Genomic DNA, 10,899 nt, shown 5'->3' on the forward strand with positions numbered 1-10,899 from the left:
GCCTGAATAGACTTACCAAAAAATGTGGCTTCATCATATTTCTCATTACACAATATTCATAGAGCAACCATCATGCACTCCAAGAGGCTGTATAGAATGTAAAGAATATCCCTCTTTCTAAAAAGCTTACCTTCCAAGATTATGTCCACAGGATGGGTAGATCTACTTTCTGTTGAAAATTTGCCTCATCAAATGACCAATAATAATGCAAATAGCATAAATATATACCAATTAGTAATATTTACATATTCTACGTTGGTATATGTAAGTATTCGGTGTCTCTGTTCAAATGCTATAGGTTAATTCCTTTTAGGAGATTTGAAGCTATAGTTTTCAACCCCAGAATTGGAAATAAGACAGAAAGTTTGACAGGAAAGAAAAGTCTACAAGGGAAAGAGAAATTATATGTCTCAATTTCTGTGGAATGAAGATAAAAATTAATATATTGATGTTGACAACCTTGACCCATGAATCCACTCCATATACTAAAAAAAAAATTATCTTTGCCCACTCGGCTTTATCTGTACATTTTCCACCCCATAGGAGTTTCCTTTTTACCACCCTAGTTCCAGGCTTTTATGAGGCCTATGAGGCCAGGTAAGACAATTACAAGACACAGAATCAAGGAAGTGAGAGGAAAAGGGAGGATAAGAGAGTTTAGAAAAGGAGAAAAAAGGGAATTTATTAAATTAGCTGAATTGTAAATATTGAAATCAATGAAAAAGTCCAAACATAATTTAGAGTGTATAATTTTAAAAAGTCAAAATGTGGATCTCGGTTTGTGTCTGGCCTTCTCTTTTTCAGTAGTATTGTTTCCATGATAGCCCTTTTCACAGAAATAAGAAGGAGAATAAAACTTAGAGAAAAAGAGGAGACCAAAAGGGACAAGGTAGTGGCTACTTGCAGAAACCTGAAAAATGTATGTGACAAAGGTAAGTTTGAGTTACAAAGAAAAAGCAACAGCAACTTCCCCCTCTGGTCTTTCAGTTGTTATCTAACATCCATCACGATTATCAAGGAGAAACCCTTTTTAAAGGTAAGTAGAAAAAAAAGGACAACTGAGTTAGGCAATCATGTCTTGGCCGGTGAGGCATAGGATTAGAGATTAGGTGGAAGGGTGATAGTCTACCTTTACAGTAAACCCGGCAATTTTCCTCTTCCAAACAGAGTTTCCTTATTAGGAAGTGTTTCAAAAATAACTGTAAATATGACTTTCTAAACGATAACATAATACAAAATGGGGACTGAGGGGAAATAGCCTAGATTTTACTAAAGAATTTATTTATTTAGGAGAGAAACATGGAGAGTTGTTTCTGCAGAGATGTGCAGGGGAGCATATTATCTGCAAAAGCATCAAAAATTCTTCTAGTTTCAAGTTTTGCAAATATGCCTGCTCGGCTCTAAACTAAATATGTATTTATATGTGATAATAATTTAGGCAATTTGTTGTTGATTTTGAGAATCAGAAAGACACTGGGCAATCCCAGGTTTCATATCAAACGTGGAATGATTACCAATTAAAATTTACCATCCTAATTCCAATCTGAAAGACAGACATAAGCTAAGAAGAAGAAAGAGATTCATGATGTACATATTAAAAATACAAAAATGAGGCCAGGCGAAGTAGCTCACGCCTGTAATCCCAGCACTTTGTGAGGCCGGGGTGGGCGGATCACCTGAGGTCGGGACTTCCAGATCAGCCTCACCAACATGGAGAAACCCTCTCTCTACTGAAAATACAAAAATTAGCCTTGCGTGGTGGCACTTGCCTGTAATCCCAGCTACTTGGGAGGCTGAGGGAGGAAAATCCCTTGAACCTGGGAGGCAGAGGTTGCGGTCAGCTGAGATCATGCCATCACACTCCAGCCTGGGCAACAAAAGTGAAACTCCATCTCCAAATACACACACACACACACACACACACGCGTATATATACATGTACATACACATATATATGTATGTGTATGTATATGTATGTAAATGAATGGTTACAGACTAATTTTCAACTTTCACTAAAACACTTGGGAGTCCTAGCAAATGACCTGGAATTGTGTACAATTACCAAGTTATATACTGTTGCTGAAATTCAGCTCTCTTCCTCAGAGGCATTAATTGAGATTGTAGGAGATGCACAGCAAAATTGAAGATTCAGCTTTTTACATTTTTAAGAGGATTTACATAGAATTTGGTTGTTTTTAATAAGCTTTTATGTGTATTATGTGTCTGCATGTATATATTGGGTACACACACGTATGTATCTCTATGTATATTTTTATATGTAGATAAGTTGTGCCTTATCTAACTCTTAAGTTAGAGTCCCTTTGGACTCTAACAACTAAAATGTAATAAATCAATCTTTTCTGCACTAACAAAGTTAAGGCTTGACCACTCCACACACTCTGGTTTTAGCACTTATTGGAGTCCAATCATAAATAGCCATAATTTTATTAAAATGCAGTTGTTATTTTCCTTTTGCTCTGGCTTCTGATGATAAAACACAAAAAATCAACATACTGTTTCATATCACCCACTTTCAAAACTATATTTCAGATATGGTAATAGAAAAGCTTCTTTCTATGCTGGCATCTACTCCAGTTTTCAAAAGCAAATACATAAAGGACATGTTTCAAGAACGAAAAGATGATATAAGCTAAAATAAATAAGTTCTTTCTAAGACATAAGTAATAATTGCGCTGTAAGTTATATAAGCCTCAGTGACAGTACTCTGGCAAAGACATCCATTTATCAGTCGAAGCAAGTAATTCCATGTTCTGTGAATGGTAGAATGAGAGCAAGTTCGACTGATTTATGAAGTGATTTTTTTTTCCATTCTACTGAATGATTGAGACAAAGGACCTACAGCAATGGTGGTTCATCTTTTCTGTTCAAGTGCCAATTTTTTTTATGACTTTTGTTTTGTTTCTGGTGGAGACATTGTTGCCTCATTCACCTACCTATGTTGAATAAGAAATGTTTAACTCTAGGCTATTCAGGATGAATGGCCCCAAGAAAGTAATTGAGTAGTTCCTATCTTTCTTACATCCTGCTTTGAGTGTCATATAGGGGAAAAGTTTCTGGCCTGGGAGCCAGTGGGGAACAAATTGTATTCATCTTTGTATATTCTTTTAAGTGCAGCATGATCCCTAGGATATAGGAGGCACTGAAAAGAAATTGTAAAATCAAGATGAAATGGCCTCTAAACCTGCTGGATAGGCAGCAAACTGTGATGGGGGACAGCAAAGAACCACAATCTCATAATCCTGACTTGGGCACTTACAGGTCAGGTAGACTATGGGCAGACCTTGTAACCTCTGTGAGACTCAGTTTGTTCACCTGTCAAATGGTAATAACCAGTTTCTACCTTATAGGGCTAAAATGGGGATTAAATAACAAAGTGCATGTAAATTGCCAGTTACCAAAACAAGGAGGACGGGTCAGGCTATCACTAGGTTTAGGTAAGGGGCCATCTCCAAGGAAGAGAATGGTCTAGAAAAATGACACTGTCTTTCCCTTCTTCTAACTTTTTTTTTTTTTTTTTTTTTTGAGACAAAGTCTTGCTGTGCTACCCAGGCTGGAGTGCAGTGGTGCGATCTTGGCTCACTGCAACCTCTGCCTCCCAGAATCAAGCGATTCTCCAGCCTCAGCCCCCTGGGCGCACACCCAGCTAATTTTTGTATTTTTAATAGAGATGTGGTTTTACCATTTTGGCCAGGCTGGTCTTGAACTCCTGACTTCAAGTCATCCACCTGCCTCGGCCTCCCACAGTGCTGGGACTACAGACATGTGCCACAATGCCATGCCCCTTCTTCTAACTTTTATATAGGCAAGTGGATTCTAAGTGTTGCTTTAAAAGGCATATAAATGCAAAACACACAAATGGGCACACACACGTGCAACAATCCCAAAGGCAGCCTGAAGTCAGAAGGAAATAAAGGGTGGGTAGAGACAAAGCCCATCAGTCAATTTGTCTTGGCCATAAACACGGGCCTTGGGATGGCCTCCATATTTTTGCTATGGTTTTTTGTTATTGTTTCCCCTCACTCTGCAGCCCCACATCAACTGGGAGAATCACTTCATTCCCTCCCCACCAGCTGCTACCCAACTCAACTGCTTAACCTATCATCATTACAGTCATGTAAGGACTCCCCAGAAAGACAAGACTCAGGACATCAGTCTTAATTCTGTTCTTCTCAGAGTGTGGTACCAGTGCCCCCGGGTGGATCAGCACATGGAGAGTACAAAAAGCCTCAGACAAAAGCTTGGAGTATCTATTTTATTTGAGGATTTGGACTACAGAGGAATATCTTTATGCTAAGACAAATACAGCCATATTATATGTAATATTGTCATGAATGTAATATTGTCATGAATTTTTCAGACAAACCAATGGATGTTAAAGAAAACTCAAGCAAACTGAGAGAGGGCAGAACCCAAGGCTAGGTTCTAAATGCCCTCATTTCTCAACTCATGGGTATATATACTTTCTTCCCTGGTCATTCAGAGTAATTTTCAGACAAAGACTGAGAATCAGTGCCTAGCACATTTTCTTAGATAGACTTTTAACTGTTTCATAAGAAAGTGGGTGTTCTTAGGAAAAAGCTGTGCCCCTGAAGGTAGAATCCCATTGCACTAAACTGTACAAGAACGTCTAAGTCATCACTTTGCCATCTAGCTCTATTTTCAATTGCAGATTGATAACATATATTAGTAACATTAATTTTAAAGCAGCTAGAAAATGTATCTGGTAAAAAGTATCACATGTAACCACAAATATCTAGTTGGTAAAAATTGCTGGATGCAAATCTTCTCTTTTGGCCCAATTTTATGCCTTGGTACAATGTTATTTTTTATTTTTATGTTTTTAGATAGAGTTTCACTCTTGTCACCCAGGCTGGAGTACAATGGTGCATTCTTAGCTCACTGCAACCTCCACCTCTTAGGTTCAAGCAATTCTCCAGCCTCAGCCTCCCAAGTAGCTGGAATTACAGGCACCTACCACCACACCTGGCTGATTTTTTTGTATTTTTAGTAGAGACGGGGTTTCACCATGTTGGCCAGGCTGTTCTGGAACTCTTGACCTCAGGTGATGCACTTGCCTCGGCCTCCCAAAGTGCTGGGATTACAGGCGTGAGCCACCAAGCCCAGCCAATGTTACATATTCTTAATAAAATAAGTTAACAAGCATTCATGCAGCAAACTATTGAGAAGCTACTATGTGCAAATAATTTTGGTTCATACAAAGTGAAATAAAATGTGGGGTTTTCTTTCAAGATATCCACAATCTAAGCACTGTGAAATAGAATGTAAATCACATACATAATTTTAAATGTCTTGGTAGCCATGTTAATAAAAGTAAAAAGAAGTAACATTAATTTTAATAATTCAGCATTAATTTCTTTTTTTATTATTATTATACTTTAAGTTATAGGGTACATGTGGATAACGTGAGGTTTGTTACATATGCATACCTGTGCCATGTTGGCGTGCTGCACCCATCAACTCGTCAGCACCCATCAACTCATCATTTACATCAGGTATAACTCCCAATGCAATCCCTCCCCCCTCCCCTGTCCCCGTGATAGGCCCTGATGTGTGATGTTCCCCTTCCTGAGTCCAAGTGAGCTCATTGTTCAGTTCCCACCTATGAGTGAGAACATCAGCATTAATTTCAATAATATATTTATTTAACCCAGTATGTCCAAAATGTCATCATTTCAACATATAATCAACAAAAAAGTATTATTAAGACATTTTACATTCTTTAATTATAGTGAGACTTCAAAATGTATTTTTCACTTGCAACACATCTCAATTTAGACTAGCTGTGTTGCAAATGATCAAAAGCCACATGTGACTAGTGGTTACTATATTGGACAGCACAGAAATGAATCATTAATAAATACTGATTAAGCACATAATTTAAAAATTGTAGCTTCAATAGTAGCTCCTGACGATACAATGGTATATGAGATGTTATCCTTGTCCTCACAGAGCACACATTCTGGCAACAATGATAAAGAATAAGTAAAAGATAATTATATTACAAATGGTGAGTGTTACGATACAGGAAACAAGCACAGGAGTGGCATAGAGACTGCTGTGTGGGAATGGGGTTGAGACCTGTTAAGGCATGGGGTAAAGTGTTCCGTATTAGTCCGTTCTCGTGCTGCTAAAAAGGCATACCTGAGACTGGGTAATTTATGAAGAAAAGAGGTTTAACTGACTCACAGTTCTGCAGGCTGTACAGGAGGCACAGTGGGGGAGGCCTCAGTAAACTTACAATTATGGCAGAAGGCAAAGGGGAAGCAAGCACATCTTCACATGGTGACAGGAGAGAGAGAGCAACGGGGAAAGTGCCATACACTTAAATCATCAGATCTCATGAGAACTCACTCACTATCACTATAATAGCAAGGGGGAAATCTGTCCCCATGAGCCAATCACCTCCCACCAGGTCCCTTTCCCAATATTGGGAATTACAATTCTACATGAGATTTTGGTGGGGACACAGAGCCAAACCATAACCATATCAGGCTCTATTTTAAATGGAGTGGCTAGGGGAAGGTGTCTCTGAAAAGTTAGCATTTAATTGCTGTTGTAAGAAATAACTAGAAACCTCATGACTTAAAACCACACAAATTGATTACCTTACAGTTCTAGAAGCCAGAAGTCTGAAATGGGTCTTATGGGGCAGAAGTCAAGATGCTGGCAGGGCTGTGTTTCTTTGGAGGCTCTAGAAGAGAATCCGTTCCTTTCCTTTTCAGTGTCTACAGGCTGCCTGCTGTCCTCAGCTCATCACCACCTTTGTCCTCAAAGCTGACAAGCTCCTCAACCCAGCTTTCACATCTCCTTTGCTGACTGGCTCTCCTGCCTCCCTCTTTTGCTCATAATGACTATTATGATTAAACTGGGCACAGCCGAACAATCCAGGTGTATATTTTCATCTCAATATCCTTGACTTAATTACATCTACAAAGCTCCTTTTGCCATGTAAGGTAATGTATTCACAGGCTCCTGGAGATTAGGACATAAACATCTTTGGGAGGCCACCATCTGCCTATCACAGACCTGAAGGATACAAAGGAGTGGAAAAGAGTGTCTCTATCTAGACTTTAGAGTAAGAAAGAATTTGGCAAATTCAAGGAACTGAAGGAAGATCCATGTTACAGGAGTACAGAATGCAAGGGGGAGAATGGTGCAAGGCAAGGCTGAGAGCAAGGTAGGGACCAGAATACACCGGGCCTTTTAGACCATGTTAAATAATTTGAGTTCATTCTATAACAATTGGGAGCTAGTGGGGGCTTTTAATCTAAGCAGTAGTATCAAGTATCAAGTAATCTAAGCAAATTTAAGCAGTAGAGGTTATTATCAAATAATCTAGCTCATGTAATAATTGAATTAGTTTGGCTGCTGGAGGAGAATGAGTCAAAGTGGAACATGAATGGAAGTGAGAAGACCAATGAGGACTGACTGATGCCAAACTATGCAAGACAATGGCAGTAGATGCGGACAGAAGTAGCCCAGTTGATTATAGTGCTAGTCATAATGGTTACTGTTTATCAAAACTGGAACTGCATGCTTAATATTATGCACTTGATTGCATGCAACTTTTTAAATATTATAAAATTATGACCACACCGCGCAGCTCCCAGCTGCCCGAGCGCCTGTTTGCTGCCTGGTACTCCTCCATCTAGCCACCATGATAAGCGCCAGCTGAGCTGCAACAGCCGGTCTAGTGGGTACCGCAGCCTCCCGGGGTCCTACGGCCGCCCTCCACCAGGATGGCTGGAATGGCCTTAGTCATGTGGCTTCTAGAGTTGTTTCAAGGCGGGATTATGCATCGGAAGCAATCAAGGGAGCAATTGTTGGTACTGATTTCGGTACTACCAACTCCTAGGAGGCAGTTATGGAAGGTACACAAGCAAAGGTGCTGGAGAATGCCGAAGGTGCCAGAACCGTCCCTTTAGTTGTGGCCTTTACAGCAGATGGTGAGCGACTTGTTGGCATGCCTGCCAAGCAACAGCCCAAACAATACATCCTATGCTACCAAGCGTCTCATTAGACGGAGATATGATGATCCTGAAGTACAGAAAGACATTAAAAATGTTCCCTTTAAAATTGTCCGTGCCTCCAATGGTGATGCCTGGGTTGAGGCTCATGGAAAACTGTATTCTCCAAGTCAGATCGGAGCATTTGTGTCGATGAAAATGAAAGAGACTGCAGAAAATTACTTGGGGCACACAGCAAAAAATGCTGTGATCATAGTCCTAGCTTATTTCAATGACTTGCAGAGACAGACCACTAAAGATGCTGGCCAGATACCTGGACTGAATGTGCTTTGGGTGATTAATGAGTCCACAGCTGCTGCTCTTGCCTATGGTCTAGACAAATCAGAAGACAAAGTCATTGCTGTATATGATTTGGGTAGTGGAACTTTTGATATTTCTATCCTGGACATTCAGAAAGCAGTATTCGAGGTGAAATCCACACATGGGGACACTTTCTTAGGTGGGGAAGACTTTGACGAGGCCTTGCTACGGCACATTGTGAAGGAGTTCAAGAGAGAGACAGGGGCCGATTTGACCAGAGACAATGTGGCATTTCGGAGGGTACGGGAAGCTGCTGAAAAGGCTAAATGTGAACTCTCCTCATCTGTGCAGACTGACATCAATTTGCCCTATCTTACAATGGATTCTTCTGGACCCAAGCATTTGAATATGAAGTTGACCCGTGCTCAATTTGAAGGGATTGTCACTGATCTAATCAGGAGGACTATCACTCCATGCCAAAAAGCTATGCAAGATGCAGAAGTCAGCAAGAGTGACATAGGAGAAGTGACTCTTGTGGGTGGCATGACTAGGATGCCCAAGGTTCAGCAGACTGTGCAGGATATTTTTGGCAGAGCCCCAAGGAAAGCTGTCAATCCTGATGAGGCTGTGGCCATTGGAGCTACCATTCAGGGAGGTGTGTTGGCCAGCAATGTTACAGATGTGCTGCTCCTTGATGTCACTCCCCTGTCTCCGGGTATTGAAACTCTGCGAGGTGTCTTTACCAAACTTACTAATAGGAATACCACTATTCCAACCAAGAAGAGCCAGGTATTCTCTACTGCCGCTGATGATCAGACACAAGTGGAAACTAAAGTGTGTCAGGGTGAAAGAGAGATGGCTGGAGACAACAAATTCCTTGGACAGTTTGCTTTGATTGGAATTCCACCAGCCCCTCATGGAGTTCCTCAGATTGAAGTTACATTTGACATTGATGCCAGTGGGACCATATATGTTTCTGCTAAAGATAAAGGCACAGGACATGAGCAGCCGATTGTAATCCAGTCTTCTGGTGGGTTAAGCAAAGATGATATTGAAAATATGGTTAAAAATGCACAGAAATATGCTAAGGAAGACCAGTAAAAGAAGGAACGAGTTGAAGCAGTTAATGTGGCTGAAGGAATCACATACGCCACAGAAACCAAGACGGAAAAATTCAAGGACCAATTACCTGCTGATAGTGCAACAAGCTGAAAGAAGAGATTTCCAAAATGAGGGAGCTCCTAGCTAGAAAAGACAGCGAAACAGGAGAAAACATTAGACAGGCAGCATCCTCTCTTCAGCAGGCATCACTGAAGCTCTTTGAAATGGCATACAAAAAGATGGCATCTGAGCGAGAAGGCTGTGGAAGTTCTGGCACTGGGGAACAAAAGGAAGATGAAAAGGAGGAAAAACAGTAATAATAGCAGAAATTTTGAAGCCAGAAGGACAACATATGAAGCTTAGGAGTGAAGAGACTTCCTGAGCAGAAATGGGCAAACTTCAGTCTGTTTACTGTGTTTTTGCAGTATTCTACATATAATTTCCTTAATTTGTAAATTTAGTGACCATTAGCTAGTGATCATTTAATGGATGGTGATTCTAACAGTATAAAGTTCACAATGTTCTATGTCCCTAACCTGTCATTTTTCAGCTGCCTGTAAAAGGAGGTAGGATGAATTGGTAATTATAAATATTTAACTATTTAATGCTGAAGTGACCATATTTTCAAGAGGTGAAATCATCTTGCACACAACAATGAAGGTAGTCAGCCATAGATTTGAAATGAGACCACATATGGGGATGAGATCCTTCTAGTCAGCCTAGTACTGCTGTACTGGCCTGTGTGTACATGGGGTCCTTCAACTGAGGCCTTACAAAGCAAGCCGTCTGTGCCATGCTTGTAGATGGGGCAGAGGAATCTAGAACAATGGAAAGCTTAGCTATTTTTGTTAGGTACAGCTATTAAAACAATGTAGGAATGAGGCTAGACCCTTAACTTCCTTCAGGCATACTTTTCTAGCTATCTTCTGCCCTATGTCTGGAACCTGCATCCTTGATGATTGTTCTCTTACCCATTCTGGATTTTTTTTAGATAAATATGAAAAGCAAAAAAAAAAAAAAAGAAAATTATGAAGTTAGTTTTTTCTGTTTTATAAAAAGAAGAAACAACTTCTGGCATCAGGAGTTTGAAGAGGAACCTGTCTTTACAGCCTTATTTCCAATGGGTATTAGTTTTCACACTGCTGATAAAGACATACCTGAGACCCGCAAGAAAAAGAGGTTTAATGGACTTATAGTTCCACATGGCTGGGGAGGCCTCACAATCATGGTAGAAGGCAAGGAGGAGCAAGTCATATCTTACATGGATGGCAGCAGGCAAAGAGAGAGCTTGTGCAGGGAAATTCCCTTTTTAAAAACCATTAGCTCTCATGAGACTTACTCACTCCATGAGAACAGCATGGGAAAGACCTGCCCCCATGATTCAATTACCTCCCACTGGGTTCCTCCCACAACACATGGGAATTCAAGATGAGATCTGGGTGGGGACACAGCCAAACCATATCACCATGGCACATTGTACATAATACTG

The 10,899-nt window shown here is 40.4% G+C and overlaps 1 pseudogene; it reads left to right on the top strand.

The window, feature by feature from the left end:
* Positions 1-7,699: 7,699 nt before the first annotated feature.
* LOC103217933 (stress-70 protein, mitochondrial pseudogene) lies at positions 7,700-9,997 on the top strand (annotated as a pseudogene).
* The last annotated feature ends 902 nt before the right edge of the window (positions 9,998-10,899 follow it).

The sequence above is a fragment of the Chlorocebus sabaeus genome, chromosome 10 (assembly GCF_047675955.1).
Source record: "Chlorocebus sabaeus isolate Y175 chromosome 10, mChlSab1.0.hap1, whole genome shotgun sequence".
NCBI classification, from domain to species: Eukaryota; Metazoa; Chordata; class Mammalia; order Primates; family Cercopithecidae; genus Chlorocebus; species Chlorocebus sabaeus.